This window comes from Cupressus sempervirens, chromosome 8 (assembly GCF_028749045.1).
Source record: "Cupressus sempervirens isolate cs-2001-9-10 chromosome 8, ASM2874904v1, whole genome shotgun sequence".
Lineage (NCBI taxonomy): Eukaryota > Viridiplantae > Streptophyta > Pinopsida > Cupressales > Cupressaceae > Cupressus > Cupressus sempervirens.
The window spans coordinates 411,956,056-411,977,273 of NC_143125.1; positions in this window are offsets into that span (position 1 = coordinate 411,956,056).

Consider the following 21,218-nt stretch of genomic DNA (forward strand, 5'->3'; position numbering starts at 1 on the left):
AAATGAGGCATCAAGATATTGACAATTCAACCAAATTGTCAAAAGAATTATATAGTACAATAGAGAAAGATGCAGACCAACTTGTTATACATCCAAAATACATTATATAAGAGTACATCAATTATAAATTTCAAATCACAAAATACAACACCTGATAGAAATTGATCATAAGGTTGAAACATAAGTACGTAATTAAGGAAACATACTATGTAATTCTCTATGAAGTGCTTGAGATGAGTGTAGTTCAAGCACTCTTACTACTCAACCGTGAAGTGACTAGCTCTCTCGTTACTAATAATGATTGTGTTGCAACCTGGTTAATGGAAAAAATCATGGTGGGGATGAATCCACAAGATAAAAATACTCTACAAAATTATTACAAAATAAAATGCACATGCATTTAAGCACGCTTCCTAGAAATCACTACTCAAAGTACAAAAAAATTATTACTACCTTTGAGACATATACAACGCCACAATAGTAATTGAACTGTGAAACACCACTTACAAATTTTCTTACTGTTCTGCGGCTTTGACTCAGACCTCAAATCAATACCTTATGCACAATCACTCCAATTGCCTTCCACATGCAATCTATTACTTTAAAATGACCAAACATGTCGACCTTAGATATCCGCAATAATAGATCAATGACAAAATAATGAAACATGTATAATCAATCAACTAGATCTGATCGTAAATCACAATGAAAACCAGAGTAATTCTTCACACGTTATCCCATATGTTGGCTGGTCATCCTCAATCACAATTTTTTTGTTTACCAATATCACTCCATTAGATCCACACAAGGATCTCCTATACCAAACTGATGTTCTTCACTATTACCCCCCAAAAGCTAATAGACAAAACCTTCTAAGTTGCACACCCAATAATATCGGACCACCAGAACACGAGATTAGGTAGATTAGACATGACTCAAAATATTGACTTGACAGTGTATACCAGACCAAATACCAAATACACAGTTTGATCAAATCCTATCATGTGGATGGGGGCACTTGGATGATTTTCCATCAATTGCAAACATTCAAGGTTTTGAGAAGTATTTTTTTCCAACAATATGACTAGGCTATTTGAATTTTTCAAGTTCATCTCAGGGTTGAAACCTAAAGTAGCCATTGATGTAGGTATGCATAACCCCACTATGATGGACCAAGATTATTAAAAGACCATCAGCAAGAAACAAAAACAACAACATATGCCAACCTTCCCACATGATTCAAAGATCTATTATCTTATAATAGGGGTACACTAAGAGTAAATCTTAGGGAGTATAACAAAATCAAGGACACTACACTACCTAAAATCTTAGGGGAAAAGAACAAGGGAATTACAATAGGAACTGTAAAAAGAAAGATAGGGTTAACTATTAGAAAAATAATAAAATGAATAGTAATAGGAAAAATAAGCTTGAGGGAAAAGATGGACCTCTAGATGAATGTTATTTATGTGGGGTGATCAATATGCTAGTAGATTTCCTTAGTGTTCATGCAAAAGAAATAGAAAATGTCAATGGGGACATGCAAAACATAACATCTATGTAGGAGTTGACCATAGTCCAATTGGATTTCAAGCTACATCTATACAAATGTTGTACTCACCTAAAATTGGTCTCTTAAACCATAGACCCCTAATGTTAAATATTGATCATAATCATAAAGTCCCAACCCAAAAGGCAATTCAATATCTATCCTTAATCTGAACTGATCATCAAAATTACACAATTTATCTACATATACAAAATAGTCATAAAATCAATAAATTCCTAAATATTACTATCAAATTTGGTAATTAAATCAATCTAAATCAATTAATTTAATTATATATCCGAGCACATTAATTTTGATTGAACCCATTTTCTGTTTACACAAACAATAATTAATTTGAATTAAAAAATGTAAAAATGTAAAAAATGAATAGTTGAAAAAATAATGAATAATAGTTGAGTTGCATAATTAAAGAAATAAAAAAAGGAGAAAATCAGTTAGGTAGACAAAGTAATTAAAAAAAGAGAGATAAAGTTGTTAACTTGAACATGCAGATAATTTTAAAAATCTATGTCATCTCCTAAAATCACTTAAAAAGAACAAACTAACTTGGATTTCACCTCTTACAACATTTGATCAACTCAACATGCATGCTTTAAACTCAACTTTTACTTAGCTTTTGGTTAAACTTGACAGTTCATCTCAATCAATCTTGATTGTTGATTCTACCTAGGTTTTCTATAAACTCAAAGCTCCTCTCCTCATTTCTCACGTGCAACCTAAGAGTATTGAACTATTTTGCTGAATTTTCTCTAGTAGTATTGTGCATCAAATTGTGATTTTTGAATTATTGTCATATTAACTATTTTTTGCATATCATATTAGCTTAAAAATCATGTATTTATACCATTTCCTTGAGGATGATATGGAAATAAATATGATGTATTTATACCATATTTGTGGAAAATTTTAGACAATTCATCTAATCTAAAACACATACCATTTTATGATAAGCTTGTGAGTAAATCCAAACCTGATTATAACACTCTCGATAAAAAATTTGATCACAACTTTGCTAATTGTTTGCTTTGTAGCTACAAGGATCCAACAGTGTCCTCCACTTGAATTGTTATAAATCTCCCCTATGAAGTCAATACTCCACATTTGAAATGGTTCTTGAGCTTACATGGTTCTCAAAGACAGGGCTCCATTATACTTCAATTTTCTAGAGAACTTTTGACATGCTTCACATTTTCTAACATAGGTATGACAATCCTCGAATATATATGGCCAGTAGTATCCTGCACGCAATATCTTATGGGTAGTAGTCTTAGCTGAAAAGTGACCTCCACAAAGTCCTTCATGGAAATCCTTTAAGGTAACTTCTACATAATATTTGTCCACACAAACTAATAGTATACCATCCTTATTTATCCAATAAAGATCTCCTTGAATTAAGACACATTTTGATGCTTGCAATTTTATAGTCCTCTTTTGATTCTCATCAAGATCATCATGACACTTCATGTGTCTTAAGTAGTAAACAACTTCTTTATACCAAGAGAAATTCTCAATACTAACAAATGTATTTTCCATATATACTTGATTCACTTGTTTTGCCTACAAATTAGCATGGGCCACAAGTTTTTCCTAAACTTGACCTCTACCAATTTTGTAATCTAGATATTGATGTTAAATTCTTGAAATTGATTGTTCCATCTACATCTCCTCCCATTAGTTTCTCTTAGTCTAAAGATATCTTTAACAATGACATTTGACACATATGCAATAACTTCAGCTCCAATAAGATAGGGCCTAAAATATTTTATAGCTTTTACCAACTCATAAGCTTGCTTTTTCATTTATTTCATAATTTAATTTAGAGCTTTGTAGGCTTTTACTAAATAATTTAATATGTTTCTCATATCCCTCCTCATTCTTTTGCAACAAGACAACAATTATTGTATGATATGAGGCAAAGGAAAATATTTGAAAAGGTTTTTTAAAATCAGGAGCCTTTAGTATTGGTGCCTCTTTAATTGCCCTTTTTTATGTTAGAGAAAGCTTGTAATGCTTAATCATTCTAGATTATCTTAGCCCCCTTATTTAAGATTTTTGAAATAGGTTTGACCATCTCAACAAAATTTGAAACAAATCTTCTTACAAAGTTAATTTTCCCAAAAATACTTGGATAGCTTTAACAGATTTAGGGACCTTTATATTTTTAGTTGCTGTCACTCTTTCATGATCTATTTCGAGTCCCTCCTTCAATACAATATGCCCAATTTTTTTTACTTCTATAGCTCCAAAATGACACTTCTTTGGGTTTAGAGACACTCCATACTCAAGGGCCCTTTTGAAATCTTTACTCAATGATAACAATGATCCTCTACTTTTTTTGAGTAAGTAGTGAGATAACCTTGATAAACCATGAGAATGAGATCAATTAGACGCTCAAAAGAAACATCCATATCTCTTTGAAAGGCGGCCCCTGCATTGGTTAAACCAAAGGGAATCCTTACATAGACATATGTTCCCCATGGAGTAGTCAAAGTAGTCTTATATTGTTCTAATTCCCTCACTTTGAATTGATTATATTCAGAGAAGCCATCCACCATGAAAAGAGTTCATTCCCTAACCTTCTGTAACGATGCCTCCATGTTGGGAACAACATAATTATCCTTTACTAATGAAATGTTTAAATTTCTAAAATCAACACAAAAAATGATATCCCCATTTTGTTTTCTTACACGAACAAGATTTGAAATCCATGTTGAGTGTCTAATAGGTTTAATAATCCATGCATCTCTCTCACATCAATAAGTTCTTCCTTCATTTTTGGGGCCGCCATTGGATTTATAGGTATTTTCTTTTGTTTGAAAGGCTTACCATCTAGCTCCAAAGGTATTTCATGTTGAAAAAAACCATCTCTATAAACTTTTAGTTCATCATAAGACCGTGAAAATACGAGATGAGGTCTGATATGACTTTAGGAGTCAAATTTTTACCAATGAATATTTCCTTTGGGGAATTTTCATTCCCAAGATTTACTTTCTCAATTTCCTCTAGTATAACAATAGGTTTGTAAGTTTTGAGATTCTCATGTTCATCAAAGATTCTCTCTAATTCCACCAATCCTTTGGGTATTTTATTAGATCCGAGATGGACAATTCCTTCTCCAAACAATTCTCTCTATTATCTCGATTCTACACAAAGCCATTCCAATCAATACTTTGACCTTGGTAATGTCCTTCACATGTCAGGAAGTCAAGTAAATACCTATCATCATCAAACAAATTCCAATTATGTATATTTTTTGGTACAAGTGGGCTATTTTTCATTTCAATTTTCACAATTTCTTATAGTGGGATATCTATTTGTTTGATAGCTAGGTTGGCCATCATATCAACTATAAATTTTTGACTCCTATCAATCTATTTTATTGAAAATTATTGAAGCTTTCAATCAAGTCCCATACATAATTTATATATTGCTTCAATCTTGAATTTTTAATAGTAAACCAAATTCTAATTTGAGATACTCTTAGTTTAGAGTCCCCCAAGACTAATAGAATTTTTATATTGTGCACTTTCTCCATATTAAATCCCAATATTAAGGCTTCCTATTCAACAATGTTATTGGTACATTCAAAATTTCGTAAAAAAAAATTTGAAGATTTTTTTAGAAGGTGATATAAGAATTACTTCTACACCATTACCTTCCATGCTACAATATCCATCAAAATGCATCTACCATAATTCCTTCTTTCTTATTGTAAATAGCCTTCATTGTATTCATCAATGTATTGAATTGGTTTAGTCAAGTTTACTTTGAAATATTCTATATCAATTTGACATAAATTAACTCCACAATCAAGACTAATAGTTTCCACTAGATATGTGAATCTTGGTTCCCTATCAATTTTGACATATATCCCATTAATAGGAATTTTTTCATGGGATATTTCTAGCTAGATGTGTCCTCCAACCAAGTCAGACCATTGTGTTGAAAGTAACATACCATAATAAGCTGATATATCCACCACATCAACATCCATCTTGTATGATATATCAAGAAAAGATGGAAATCTAAATTCAACACCTTTCATGATTCCTATTGCTAGTACTGACTGATTTTGCATTGCATAACATTTCCCATAAGGCATGCCTGCATTTAAACCCAACTCTTTTGTGACATCAACAAGCATAATATTCATTGTAACACCTGAATCTATCATACAATTCCTTAACAATTTATTGTTTAACAACAAACTTAGATAAAAAGGATCCACCTGTGGTGAATTTTCATTTATGTTGGTACCTAGATAGATAATTGGCACATCATTAGCTTTTTGTGAATTATCTTCCTTTTTTTCTTTAGACAAAAGATCTAGGACCTCTTTTCCATAGTTTGGGATTTGAACAATTTCAAAGAATGGAACTAGAATATTTGTTTGGGATAAATCATTTGAAATAAATGAACTAGCATTTATTATTTTCTTAGTCACTATTTTCATAGGATGAGTTTCCCTTGCTTTTTGTTGACTTGGTACTATCTTCTCAGTATCCTTTTGATGTAAATCAATCTGTGGTCTATTGACACTTACTCCTGGTGATTTCTCATTCTCATTATTTATAGTCTTGTTCCTTAATCTAGAAGTACTTCTAGCTTGTTCCACTATTGTAATGGTATAAGCTCTACATTCCTCTTAGTTGACTGTCTTATGCTTGAATTTTCTTCTTCCTCAGAGAATTTTTTTTGTGAACATTGTTGTCTTTCCCTCATCATGTTAACATCAGGGATGTGTTCAAATTTTGAAGAATCATCATCCCCCAAAGTGGTTTTGATGATAGAGTGTTGATAATGGGTTACTCTTCCTGTTGTCCGTCTTCCTCTAACACACAATGAGAAATCAAACATTGATTAGGAGTGTGTTGCAACTTGAAAATTTTACTCCAAGGACCATTTTCAACACAATTATTATTTCCCTTTATAGGGTCAGGGGTCTCATTGTTTATTATGGGTTTTCCATCCTTCCAATTGGTGTTATGTAGCCTATCCTTCAATCTAAACTTGTAAGTATCATTATTATTTTTCTTAACTTGTAAATCCTTAATCATACTCATCAACTTGTCAATCTTATTCTTATCCTTATTTTGTTTTGGGGCTTTAAGATTGAACAATCTAGCATCTTCCCTCTTTCCAATCTTACCAATAGGTTTCCTATCATTCTCAATGGTTGTTACAACTTTGAAGGCTTCTAAAAATCTGTTAGGCCTATACGATCTTATCTCATAGTGATTTTTTTTGTCAAAGACACTTAAATAAAATTTAATTAGAAAAGAATCTGCTGGCCGAATATCTCTCAGTATCGTATTCAAGACCTTGTTAAATCTCTTGTTGAACTGTACCACTAACTCATTGGAATTATTTTTTATGCTGGTTATTTCATGAGATGCAAAAGATGTATCTCTTTGGTCTCTAAATTTTTCAATGTATAAATCAAAAAATTCATGCCGAATTGAAATAGCACCATCAAGGAGTCCTCTATACCATTTATCATCATCATCAGTAAGGGACTGCAAAAGACATTTCATAAGTACATCCTCGTGATTCTCTTCCAATTCTTCAATAACATTTTTTAAAATTGATAACATGTGCTTAAACAGACTGAGTTTCTTCTCTAAAGAATTTTGGGATTGGATTTCTCAGTTCATTTTTTATAGGGTTTGGATACCCTACAATTCCAATGAAATTAGGTTGTTTGTATCTTTCAATATTATAGGAGATCCAACCTTATGTGTAGTGTTCAATTGATGTTTCTTTTGTCCCCTCTGATTGTTTGCTATGTTTTGCTAATCATTTTGAAGATTGTTTCTATTATTTTTCATAGTTCTATTATAATTTCCATTATGATGACATTCATTTCCTTTATTATGGTCATGTCTCCAATGCCCATTTGTATCTTCTCTTCTTCTTCTTTCATATAAGGGGGTTTTTATGTGAGTTATTGTAGATGAAATCCTTATTTTTATGAGGTAGATTTTATTTAGTGGCTTTACTAGTTTCTTGGTTTCTGTTATCATTAGTCCATTTAGGAGTAACAATATCATCTCGTTTTATACCAATCATTTCAAGCAACTCACTAGGAATCTCCTTCAAAGACTTAGTTTCCTTTTAAGGTGAAATTGTACATATTATTTGAAATGTTGCATCTAATCTGTGAGCATCTTCTTCATTTTCCTCTTCATCATCTTCTCCTTCTACATCCTCAACGTGGTAAATTTCTATTTTATATTGTTATCAAGGGATCTTATGTCATAGAAAATATTCTTCTCCTTCTTTGAATTCTTATTACTAGATGTATCACCCTCGTCAGTAAAAGGTCTATTTTCTCTATTACTAAATCTCTTGTACCCTGTATACAACATGTCAGATGATTGGTTTTTTACTCCTACCTCTTTTCTTTAGAGTCCACTCTAGAAACTCTTTTCCTTCGTAGATAGATCTCCTACCCCACATACACTTTATAAACCAATGTCTATAAATTTTCTTTGTTTTAAAGTGACAAAATTGTTCATTCATAAAATTTTACATAGAGCCACCACCTCTTATTTTGAGGATATTTTGGTATATATTTTGGGTTTCTTCTAGCGAAGTGCACTTCAAACATCTTCTAGTTTGCAAAACTAAAAATTCTAGGCAACTTCACAATGTCAATTATTAGCAATCTTCCCCACCAGAGTCGCCAATTTGTTGGTTCCTCAAATTGTTGGTTGGAAAACCCACAATCCTTTCTTGATCAATGTTGTGTAATCCAACACAATTTGGCGAACATCTAGGATTGATGCTCAATGATCAAATCCTCTTCACTTCAGGATCTACTAGGTGGGTATACCTTATGAAAAATTCTTAATGCCAGTTGTGTAGATTTCATTAATTGATGCTCTTGAGATAGCAAGTTATTCTCAAGAAGAAATCAAACTTTATTGATTATTTAAAATATTTTTCAATTATTTGAATGAGTGTAAATTTAGGAACTTGCTAAGCACTTGAGTATGATGATGACTTCCATCAACTTTGATTGAAAATAGGTTTTATTGAAATTAAACTAGACCAGTTCCTTTAGTCTAGTTGGAAAAAATAGAGTTGATAAGAAATTCAAGATCATCAAACCCTTCAGAGACAATGCACGCTTACCATCAATCACCAGACAAAGAACATTAACACAAACCCTAGTTCAATTGTTTTTAACTTCAATCTTGGAAGACCAATTGAATAAAAAACACAATGCTTGTGAATTTTAATTATCAAAGGAATATATTAGATTCAAATCTATCAATGGAAATGTAAATCTACAAGGAAAATCTATTAAACATGAATAAGATATTATTTTTCATAATTCTTGGAAAGAAATAGAGTATTTTTATTTAAATTCAAAAGAGTACAATAGAGTTGTGGCTGATTGCAGTATCCACTCAAAATTTCACATGGATTATTTAGTCTTGTGCTATGCCCTCATTTTTATACTCACTATATTCTTCTATGTGTGAAAATATGATGTTCTATCTTTTAATTTTACGGTCTTGGTATCTCTTCTTATAGAAATCAAAGAGGTGTGATAACAACTTCAAAACCTTTAAAAAATGGTTTAACTAAACTAGTTTTGACCAAACATGATATTTACATAGTAAAAAAAAAGGACATTTTCATAATCACTTTATGGAAGGAGGCCACAAAATATGTCCAACATAACATTAATGTAGGCACAGTCTCCTAGTTGCTCTCCTCACTCTGCTAGTATCTACTCAATCTTGGCCTTGTCCTCCTCTGCTTCGAGCTCATGGAAGTCACTCACATAGATGGCATAAATTTTTCTAAAATCCCATGAAACTACATACATGTTGTTAATGATATCAAATTGATCTTCATCCTTAGGAGTAAGATTAGGTTGCACTACTAGCTTGGGCTCATAACTTGTTGGATGCTCTTGAATTAGTGAACCCATTTTTCACACCTACAATTCAAAATTCTCCAACCTCGAAGAGCTTAGTAGAGAATGCTTGCCAAAACTTTGCTTGCATAATCAAATTTCAGTGAGCTCTTAATAAAATAGTGGCATTTAATGACCCATTAATTAAAAAATCCTTTCAACACAACATTCCACACATGTTTGGATTCTTTAGGTACAATATTTATGTCTTTTCTAATTAATATCTATAAAATTCACTTTGTACTTCTCAAGATATTCTGGCAATGATCATTTCACCTTTTTGCAATCTTTATGTGGCTACCTCCAAAATTGTGATGACCATTAATGCAATGAAAAAACCTCTTTTTCCATGTCGAGGCACATTAAAATTGTGATTACCAATTTGCAAGACTCATTGTACTCCTTATTCAAAATTGTGACTTCACATAGCCCATATGCAACTCATTTTGAAATAGTGACAAATTGCATTTTCAGACCATATCAAGTTTGTTCCTTGCAATCTGGAATTTTTTTTCCATTTCGCACCACCTTTTACACTACACCCCTAATGTTTTCATTGTTTTGCAAAATTCTCACGCGTCCTTCCGAAATAGTGAAAATGAAGCTTTAATACCAATTTTCATCATAAAATTGAGAGTTCCACCAACTTATAATGTCATTACCATATCTTCCCTCATATCCTTTTTATTATGAAAAACCTTTTGAAGATATGATACCATATATTCCAAAAGCTAATGTTATTTATGATGGTACTTTTATCCAATCATTTGTATCTCTTGTAGACAATAATGAAGATAAATCTATTTAGATATGGCTGTATAGAGGAGAGGATGAAGATAAAGAAGTAAAACACTATGAGATCTCTGCTAAAACATAGATTCAAGGGTATGAGCTAATGCAAGGCATGAGATATAAAGGAAAATGACCTATAGGAAAAATGAACAAGGCTTGATTCAATGAATCCATGGAGAACTCAGGGATTCTAAAGATGAAATTGGTCTGGGCTTTAAAAAAAACATTTCATCTTAGAGGAAACAAGAGTACACATAATCTTGATAATGCATCTATCTATGATGATGATTGTTTTGAAGATTAGGATGTCTTTCCTTACACTATTCCTAGTAAAGTCTCCTATCTCCTTGAAGATGATGAAGAACAAAATTCCCAAGTAAATATAGCTAAAGAGGAATGTAAATTTGGAAAAGAAGCTAAAACATCACATCTAACACATGAAGAGTTGTTACCCATCAAGACATTGAATCCTAAGTACCAAGGAGATCTCTAAAGATTAAAACACTTTGGAAGGAAAGAACAACAATACAATAATAAAATTCACAAGAATAGTCCAATCAAGAACCAAAATCAAATCAATTTGAAGAATAAAACAATAAAAACAATTAAGAACATGAATCTCATCAATAAGATGAAAAACCTCTAGAGGAAAATAATGAGCTAGAAGGAGAAGAAGAAGGAAGACCCACGTATGTAGTTGAATATGTTGGCTGACCTATTAATAGTCAAATAGATTGTCATGAATATGAATAGTTATTTACTTCTTTAAGAAACTACTCACAAATATATAGATTTTAATGTGGAATTTGATAATGACATTAAGACTTGTAGTGGTCTAAACATGCTTTCACAACTCAACTTTTTGGTTAGATATTTTGATAAACATACTATGAATGCACTTGAAATTGTTGAATATTTATACACCAAACATGTCAAACTTATCGATTGGACTTCAAATTACCAATCTATGGATATACCCACTTTTCCTAATGACTATGCATTATACTATTTTCTCAATGTTGCTGAACCTATGACCTCTTCCACTATAAAACCTAGCATAAAACTGGCAGGAACAGACAAGAAACAAGTGTTTTGGTGGCTAAAACCACATTGTGGCAGTATTGGAACAAAAAATAGTAAAAAGAAAAGACATATGTGATAGTGAAAACCTCCCTTTGATACTTGAAGATGAGATCATTGATGTTTCAATAAGACACTTTTAGGAGCAGTCATTAGTGTTTATTGAACCAACACAACCTATCAATCTGGGATCATAATAAAATCTACACATAATTCATACATCTTGATCATTACCTGAAGAGGAAAAGAAAGAGTTTAGTAATTTCTTCAAAGAGAAAAAGATCAATTTTGCATGGACTTATTATGATGTGCCAGATCTAGATCCTGATCTTATATTTCACCATCTCTCTATTGCACATGGTGTGAAACCTATAAAACATAAATTACACAAAATGCATTCTCATATTGAACTAATGATCACATATGAATTGGAAAATTTACTAAAAGAAGAACTCATCCAAGTGATTGAATACAAAGAATGGATATAGAATATTATACGTATTTCTAAAATAGATAAATAAATTTGTGTATATATTTTAAAGACTTAAATAAAGCATTTCCTAAAGATGATTTTCCACTGCCTAATATTGACATGATAGTGGACTTGATTGCTGGATATGAAATTTATTCTTTGATAGATGAATTTTGAGGCTATAATTAGATTATAATTGCATCTGAGGATCAAAAGAAGATAAAATTTACATGTTCTTGCAGGATACTTTGATGGAATGTTATGCCATTTGGTCTGAAGAATACATGGCTTACATATCAGTGCACAACAATAGAGATATTCCATGACATGATGCATAAAAACATGGAAGACTGCATAGATCATAACTTGAAAATTTTTATGAAAATATTAACACATCTAGTAGATCTTGGCTTAATCTTGCATAAAATGAGACAATTTAAATTGAGATTGAATCCTAAAAATGTGCATTATGTATTACATTTGGAAAACTATTGGGGTACAATGTTTCAATTAAAGGAATTAAGGTTAATCCAATAAAGATAAGAGATATATCGGACATGAAAGATTCAAACAACATAAGTCAAATAAGATGATTACAAGGAAGGTTACAACCAATCATATGGTTTCTCTGAGCTCAAAATAAATATCAACCATTCACTAATAAAAATCCATACAAATAGGATCAAGACTACAATAAGAGCCTAAAACTAGAAACATCTTGCAGTTCCACCCCTTTTGATGCTTCATATTCAAGGTAAGCAATTGATACCTTATATCTCAATTAAAATTACATAATTAGGGGCACTCCTAGCTCAACAAGATGAAAACAAGAAAAAAGAGCTATATATTACATCAACAAAAGCTCGGTGTCATATGAGATGAACTAAAATGTTATTAAAAATGATTTCTTAGTAATAGCCTTTTCTTCATATAAACTGAGATATTACACGCTTGTACATTCCATCAAGGTGGTTGCTAAAATTGATCCTTTGAAATATCTTCTAAATAAAGAAACATCAACAAGCTAGTTGAAAAAATGAGTTATGATCCTTAGTGAGTTTTATATTAGATATATTGAGTGAAACAATACAAAAGGAAGGTAATTTTCAATGAATTGGATGATACACCTCTTGGGTGATAAATTGGGTAATTGTCAACAAATCTATATTGCATCTCACATGCCAATCTTGGAAGATGTTCTTTGATGATCTTTTACTCAATAAGGTGTTGGTGCATAATTTCTCTTCATCACACCTCAAAGATATTCACTTTCGAAGGCATATATAAGATCATTTTCCCTTGTATTAATAACATTTCAAAGTATGAAGTCTTAGTGAATGAAATGAAACTAGCTATTGAATGGGAGTTCATGGAGCTACATATCTATGGTGTTTTCTAACTTATAACCAAGTAGGTCAATGTCGTTTCTCAAACTTAGGATGAAAAATTGATGCCCTACAAAAGAATGGTTGACGATTTGAAGTAGTACCATGTCTTTATTATATTCCAATAGATACCAAGATATGAGAACAAAAAAAATTATGCTATGGCTACAATTGTACCCATTCTACAAATACATTAAAAATGAGTTCTACTATGAGTTCTTAGTGGAAACATTGCCTTATCCTACTTATAAATTTTCTAATTGCTAGATGGCTTGTTCTATCATAGTACAAGAATAATATATATACAACCATGTCTAGTCCTACATATGTGGCCAAATAATCCTTGAAAACTTAACCAAAAATAAAAAATGACACATAATCCATAATGCTTCATAGTATCTTATCATAGTGAATGACTTGTATAGATGAGGTCTAGATGATAGGTTTCTCAAGTGCTTAGAAATAGAAATGTTTGAGTGTATGTTAGCTAAAGTCCATGACAAAATTATTGGATCTCACTCGAATGGTCTAACTCTATCCTGGAAACTACTAAGGGGTGAATACTATTGGGAAAAAATGGAGAAAGAGGCTATAATATATGTTAAGTCTTGTAAGAAATGCCAATGACCCATAATCTCATACATGCTCCAACTAGGGAGCTAATACCATTTATCACTCAGAAACCCTTTCAATAGTGGGAATTTGATCTTAGTTTCCAGATATATCCTTCATCATCAAATGGTCATAAGTTTATTATCATGATCATTGAGTGTTTCATGAAGTGGATAGAAGAGACTCCTCTTATCAATGAAATTAAAAAATAAGTATGCTCATCCTAAACTACACCATCTTTAGTTATGGAATATGTTCCTCAATTATCACAAATAATGAAGGATAATTTAAGAAGAATATGGATGAAATTTATAGAAAGTATAGAATCACTTAACATTGGTTCTATATTTATTATCGTCAAGGTAATGGATGGGTCAAATCTTCCAACAAAATATTGCTAAATATTTTGTACAAAAAAATGAACAAATTAGGAAGGGACTACCACCTTTAGCTTAATCTAGCTTTATGGGGTTATCAAACAAGAATTAGAACACCTACTGGGTCTATATGTTTTTCTTTAGTGTATGTGGCCAAAGTTGTGCTATCTATTGAAGTATATATCCCCTTTCTATGGGTTTCTTTATGTGGACTTGAAATAAAAGATGTCTACAAAATATCTATGTTGCAAGAACTTAAACTACTAGATGAACATTAGCAAGTGACATTCAATCATCTTAGAGCTTATCAAAAGAGAATTCATAGAGGCTAAAACAATAAAGTTTGACATAGATAATTTTGTTAGAATATTTAGAATAATTGAGAGGGGAGGGGGAATCATTTATCCAAGGTCTAAATGTACCGATTGAACAAACAAACACTTAAACAACTTAAAATCTTATCATTTCAATGCTTTTTCTCTACTATAAACTTTTAGTAACATTAGCTAGTTGTCCACTATTCTAAAATAACCTACTTTCAAAATATAAACATTAATCAATAATGTTGTTTAGTGTGGAGCCTGATCAGTCCCCAAGTGGGAGATTGTTAGATTGTGGTGACTGATCAGGAAAGTACTATACATACTTCATAAATAGTGGGGTTCGGGGCATCGGCCCGAAAAAATTCTTTTTGGGAAGTAGCCGACATATTATGGCCGACATATGGCCGACATGTTATAACCCTAAAGCGGTTTAATACTTGTATAAAAAGGGCTTAGGGTTGGGTATTTATGTTATGTGTGGTGATACGAAATTGGTTCTTACGACGGTATTGAGCTGTAAGGGATTACGGATTGTAATCAAGTTGTAATCACTGGATTGTAATAAGACCGACTTGCTGTTTGGTGGACGTAGCCCAGGGATTGGGTGAACCACGTTAAATCTTGGTGCCTTGTGTTCATTTTTGTGTGTTCTATTATTTTCTATTATTGGTTATATTTGCATGTAGTTTTTTATTTCTGTCCGTGGTTTATCCTAACAATTGGTATCAGAGCCTGGTTTTGGCTTGGTCATGGGTTCAAATCTCCTCGGTGCCTTCCCGACCTGCATAAGCACCTGGTATGCGCGTCGAGGGGGAGATTGTTGGGTGATGCAACGCGCTCCCCTGCCCACAGGTGGTTAATTATGTGGTGTTCCATGTTCACTAACAGTCATGGCTTTTGGTGCAACGACAAATGGGCCTTACAAGTGGTATCAGAGCCTAGTTTTTTATTATTGTAACCCTAGATTGAATCCATGGGAATGCATGAGAGGATAAAAAGAAAGGGCAAGATATATGAATAATTATTGCAGATCTAAGGGTTTTGGGTTTGATGTTATGATGGGATGTTAAAAGATTTGGGCATATGAAATTGTTGGACAAAAAGATTTTTTCGGATGGTTCGTTCAAATGAGGGTTTTGGGGGGTAGCATGTAGAAATGACCTCCTAGGTAAAAAATAGACCTCACCATTGGATCCTGGTCGACATTTCCATAAATTTTGATATATAATATGCCCTAACGCGCATACTAGGTGCTTACGCGGGTCAGGATGGCACCGGGGAGATTTGAACCCATGACCAGGCCAAAACCAGGCTCTAATACCAATTGTTAGGATAAACCACGGACAGAAATAAAAAACTACATGCAAATATAACCAATAATAGAAAATAATAGAACACACAGAAATGAACACAAGGCACCAAGATTTAACGTGGTTCACCCAATCCCTGGGCTACGTCCACCAAACAGCAAGTCCGATCTTATTACAATCCAGTGATTACAACCTAATTACAATCCGTAATCCCTTACAGCTCAATACCGCCGCAAGAACCAATTTCGTATCACCACACATAACATAAATACCCAACCCTAAGCCCTTTTTATACAAGTATTAAACCGCTTTAGGGTTATAACATGTCGGCCATATGTTGGCCATAATATGTCGGCTACCATGTCGGCTACTTCCCAATTTTTTTTTTTTCGGGGTGATGCCCTGAACCCCACTATTTATGAAGTATTCACAGTACTTTCCTGATCAGTCACCACAATCTAACAATCTCCCACTTGGGGACTAATCAGGCTCCACACTAAACAACAATCTCCCACTTGGAGACTGATCCTGTAGCAATACAACTACCGCATGGGGCTCCCACTAGATCAAACCACCCTGGACTCTGCTGTTCTTTTATTCACATTTAGTCTAAAAGGCCAACTAAATTTGAAGAGGAGTTCAGCTTCTCCCTTGTTACAACCTTTGTCAACATATCTGTTGGATTTTCATTGGTATGTATCTTCTCCAGCTTTAACTGTCCATCCTCCAAAACTGACCGAATGAAATGGTACCGCAATTGTATGTGTTTGGTCTTAGAATGCAGAGCGGAATTTTTAGCAAGATGAATGGCACTCTGACTATCTGTGAACAAATAATTATCCTTCTGAGGATGTCCCAATTCTTCCAAGAAGAACTGAAGCCATATCATCTCTTTGGCTGCCTCTGTAGTAGCAACATACTCTACCTCTGTAGTGGAGAGAGCATTAATCTTTTGTAGCCTAGAAACCTAGCTCACGGCTGCCCCACCAACAGTAAAGACATAACCTGTAGCACTCCGCCTGGTATCAATATCCCCAGCCAAATCTGAGTCAACATAGCCCTGTAAATCAGTAGTAGAGCCCCTAAAGTGTAAACACTTATTGGATGTTCCTCTCAAATATCTGAGAATCCACTTGACAACATTCCAATGCTCAAATCCTGGATGACTCATATACCTGCTAACGACTCCCACTGCATGTGCAATATCTGGCCTAATGCATACCATAGCATACATCAAACTTCCTACAGCTGAAGCATAGGGTACCTTGTACATCTTATCCTCCTCTTCCTGTGTCTTGGGACACATCTCCTTAGTCAATTTCAAATGACCAGGTAAAGGTGTGCTGACAGCTTTAGCATTCTCCATAGAGAAACGTTGCAACACCTTCTCAACATAATCAACTTGAGATAGCGTCAATGTTCTGTTCTTCCTATCTCTGCAAATCTTCATACCAAGGATTTGTTTTGCTGCCCCCAAATCCTTCATAGCAAATGCATGTGCTAATTGGCGTTTTAGCCCCTTAATATGATCCATGTTAGACCCAGCTATAAGCATATCATCAACATATAAACATAAAATAATGTAGCTATCATCATCCAACCTCTTAAAATAAACACAGTAATTTGAATGACACCTATTATATCCATGCTCATGCATAAAACTGTCAAATTTCAGATACCATTGCCGAGGTGCTTGCTTCAAGCCATATAAACTTTTCTTCAATTTGCACACTAAGTTCTCCTTACCTTTGACTGCAAAACCCTGTGGCTGAGCCATATATATTTCTTCATCCAAATCACCATGAAGAAAGGCTATTTTAACATCCATCTGCTTTAAATGCAAATCTTCAGTAGCCACAAGACTTAAAACAGTACGAATAGAAGTCATTTTAACAACAGGAGAAAATATCTCATCAAAATTAATTCCCTTTTTCTGTGCAAATCCTTTTACAACTAACCTGGCCTTAAATCTTTTCTTACCTCCTTCCTCTTCTTTCAACCTGTAAACCCATTTATTCTGTAAAGCCTTTTTACCTGCAGGCAACTTGCACAAATCCCATGTCTTATTTTTCAGCAAAGAGTCCATTTCATCTTTCATTGCAGACTCCCACTGAATCTTAGTATCCACCTGCACAGCTTCATCATAACTTTCAGGTTCACCAGCATCAGTAAGTAAAATAGAATACAAAGAGGGAGAAAACCTTTGTGGAGGTCTAATTGGCCTTGTTGACCGTCTAACATTCACTGGTGTGTGTGGTATTTGTTGTTGCAGTGGTTGCACATCATGAGGAATGGCTGGAACATCAGCTTTTGGAGTATCATCCAACACTACATAATCATCTTCTTTGTTCTCATGTTGCTGCAACAGATCTTTGTACAACACTTTTTCATTGAATATGACATCCCGGCTTCTTATAATTTTATGATTTTCAAAATCCCAAAGCCTATAGCCAAATTCATTAATGCCATATCCAACAAAGACACATTTCTTTGATTTAGCTTCTAGCTTGGTTCTATTTTCAGAGTCTATATGAGCAAAAGCTTCACAATCGAAGGTCTTGAGAAAAGAATAACTCACCTTCTTACCAGTCCATGCTTCCTCTAGAATACCACAACCCAAAGGAGTAGAGGGACCTCTATTAATCAAATATACTGCAGTATTGACAGCCTCCGCCCACATGTGTAAGGGCAACCCAGCATGCAACCTCATGCTCCTTGCGCGCTCCATTATAGTCCTATTCATGCGTTTAGCCACTCCATTTTCCTGTGGAGTCCTTGGAACAATTTTTTGTCTACGAATACCATTAGTGGAGCAATAATCTTCAAATTCATGACTGCAATACTCACCACCATTATCAGATCTGAGACATTTTAATTTCTTACCAGTCTCATTTTCAACCAAGCATTTCCATTTCTTAAAAGTTTGAAATACATCAGATTTCTGTCTAAGGAAATAAACCCATACTTTTCTAGTTGCATCATCAATAAATGTAACATAATAATGAGAGCCACCAAGGGAAGATACCCGAGCCGGTCCCCATACATCTATATGCACAAGCTCTAACTTCTCCTTTTTGTTTTCCTTCCCAATCTTTACAAAACTCACTCTCTTTTGTTTTCCATACACACAACTTTCACAGAAATCCATATTCACACATTTTAGACCTGGTAAAACTTTCCTTGAATGAAGTACTTTCATACCTTTCTCACTCATGTGCCCAAGTCTATTGTGCCACAACGCTGTATCAGAATCTACAGCAGCTATTTGTTCTCCCTGCTCAACTGCAGTAATTGTTCCTGAATATTCATTTTTCTTTGAAACAATCAAAGTAGAAGGAACAATATGACTTGTACAAAGATATAAGGTGCCTACTTTCACACCTTTTGCTACTACAAGGGAACCTTTTGAAACCTTCCAATTTTTATCATTAAAAGTAACTACACAACCCTCATCACCGAGTTGCCCTGCTGAAATTAAATTTCTACTTAGTTTTGGAACATGTCTTACCTCATGTAGTAGCCAATGATTCCCATTCTGCAACTTAATCTTAATTTTTCCCTTTCCAACAATCTGACAGGGTTCATTATCCCCCAAATAAACAAGCCCAAAATCCCCTTGGACATAATCAATGAAATAACCTCTATGAGGTGTAGCATGAAATGAAGCACCAGAATCTAAAACCCATGAATCATCAGCACTCTCTAAAGACAGAAGCAAAGCATCCTTTTCGGATTTGTTGCTTACCACATTTGCCTCTTTGTCTCCATCTGATTTATCTCCTTCATTTTTCTTTCGAGTCCAACAATCTTTCTTTTTGTGCCCTGGTTTCCCACAGTACCAGCAATCATTTGGTCCTCTCGATTGAGACCTCCTCCCCTTTGACTTTCCTCTTGATTTCCCATGATTTCCAGAGTTACTTCCTCTTTCAGTCGTTCTGCCCCTGCTTTGTGCATTTAAAGCACTTCCTGATGTAGATCCACCTGAGGATTTTCTACGAGTTTCCTCACTTAAAATAACACCGATCACATCATCATATTTTAGGGTACTAGATCCAGGAACAGAATTACTCACTGCCATTACCAAGCCATTCCAGCTTTCAGGCAAAGAACAAAAAATCAAGAGAGCCCTAATTTCTTCATCAAAATTGATACCCACAGAAGATAATTGACTAGTAATAGTATTAAACTCATTTAAATGATCTGCAACAGATCCACCTTCTGCCATTTTCATATTAAATAAACGCTTCATGAGAAATACCTTATTTGAAGCGGAGGGCTTTTCATACAGTGTCGCTAGGGTTTTCATCAAATCTTCTATCGTCTTTGCTTTTGTAATATTAAATGCCACCGATGGTGCCAAGCATAACCGAATGCTTTCGAGTGCCTTTCTGTCCAAAAGATCCCATTCAGCCTCTGACATAGTTCCCTAATTCTTGGCTTTTCCTTCCAACGGCTTCCATAAATCCTTCTGATATAAATAGTCTTCCATTTGCATCTTCCATAATTGGAAGTTCTGCCCATTAAACCTGTCAACCCTCAACTTACCCTCATCTTCCATCGCTCCCACTCAACTGTGAGACTCCCACTTAATCGTGAGACTTTCCTGCAGAGGATAACTGAAAGACAACCTTGCTCTGATACCAATTGTTGGGCCCATTTGCTGTTGCACCAAAAGCCATGACTATTAGTGAACATGGAACACCACATAATTAACCACCTGTGGGCAGGGGAGCGCGTCACATCACCCAACAAATAAAACATCATAATAACATCCACACAAGTTTCATAATATGGAAACCCAATTTGGGAAAAACTACCAGCAACATGTCACCAATTTTCACTCTTCTAAAGTGAGCCCTATTAGGAGCCAACCCTACTAAAGGTTACAATACACATTGTTAAATGTGACCTTTTAAAGGATTTAATCACCCTATTAGGAGTGGTCTTGTTAGAGGACTTTAGAGCATTCCATTAGAATGTTACCTGGTTAAAGGATTTCCAAAGACTGTTAGGTCAACCTTGATTAAAGGATTTCAAATACTATTCACAATGGTTAGAAAGTAACATGAGGTTTGATCTATAAAGTACAACTCACTTTGTATGTACAAATCTCTATTAAAATCTTATGGACTAATTCATTGTCTGGCTTGCATTGTCATCTCAATCTCTGATTTTCTTGGCAACCCTTCAAGTAATCACCCTTCACTTCTTCTGAACTCAATTCATCCTCCTACTTAGATTCACCAATCAACAACATTACTAACAAATCCAACTCTTTGGAACTCCACACACACCTAGCCTCTCTGTATACACATAAATTTCACCTTTGTTCCTCCTTAAATAGGTAATTATAATCTTTTGCCTCTT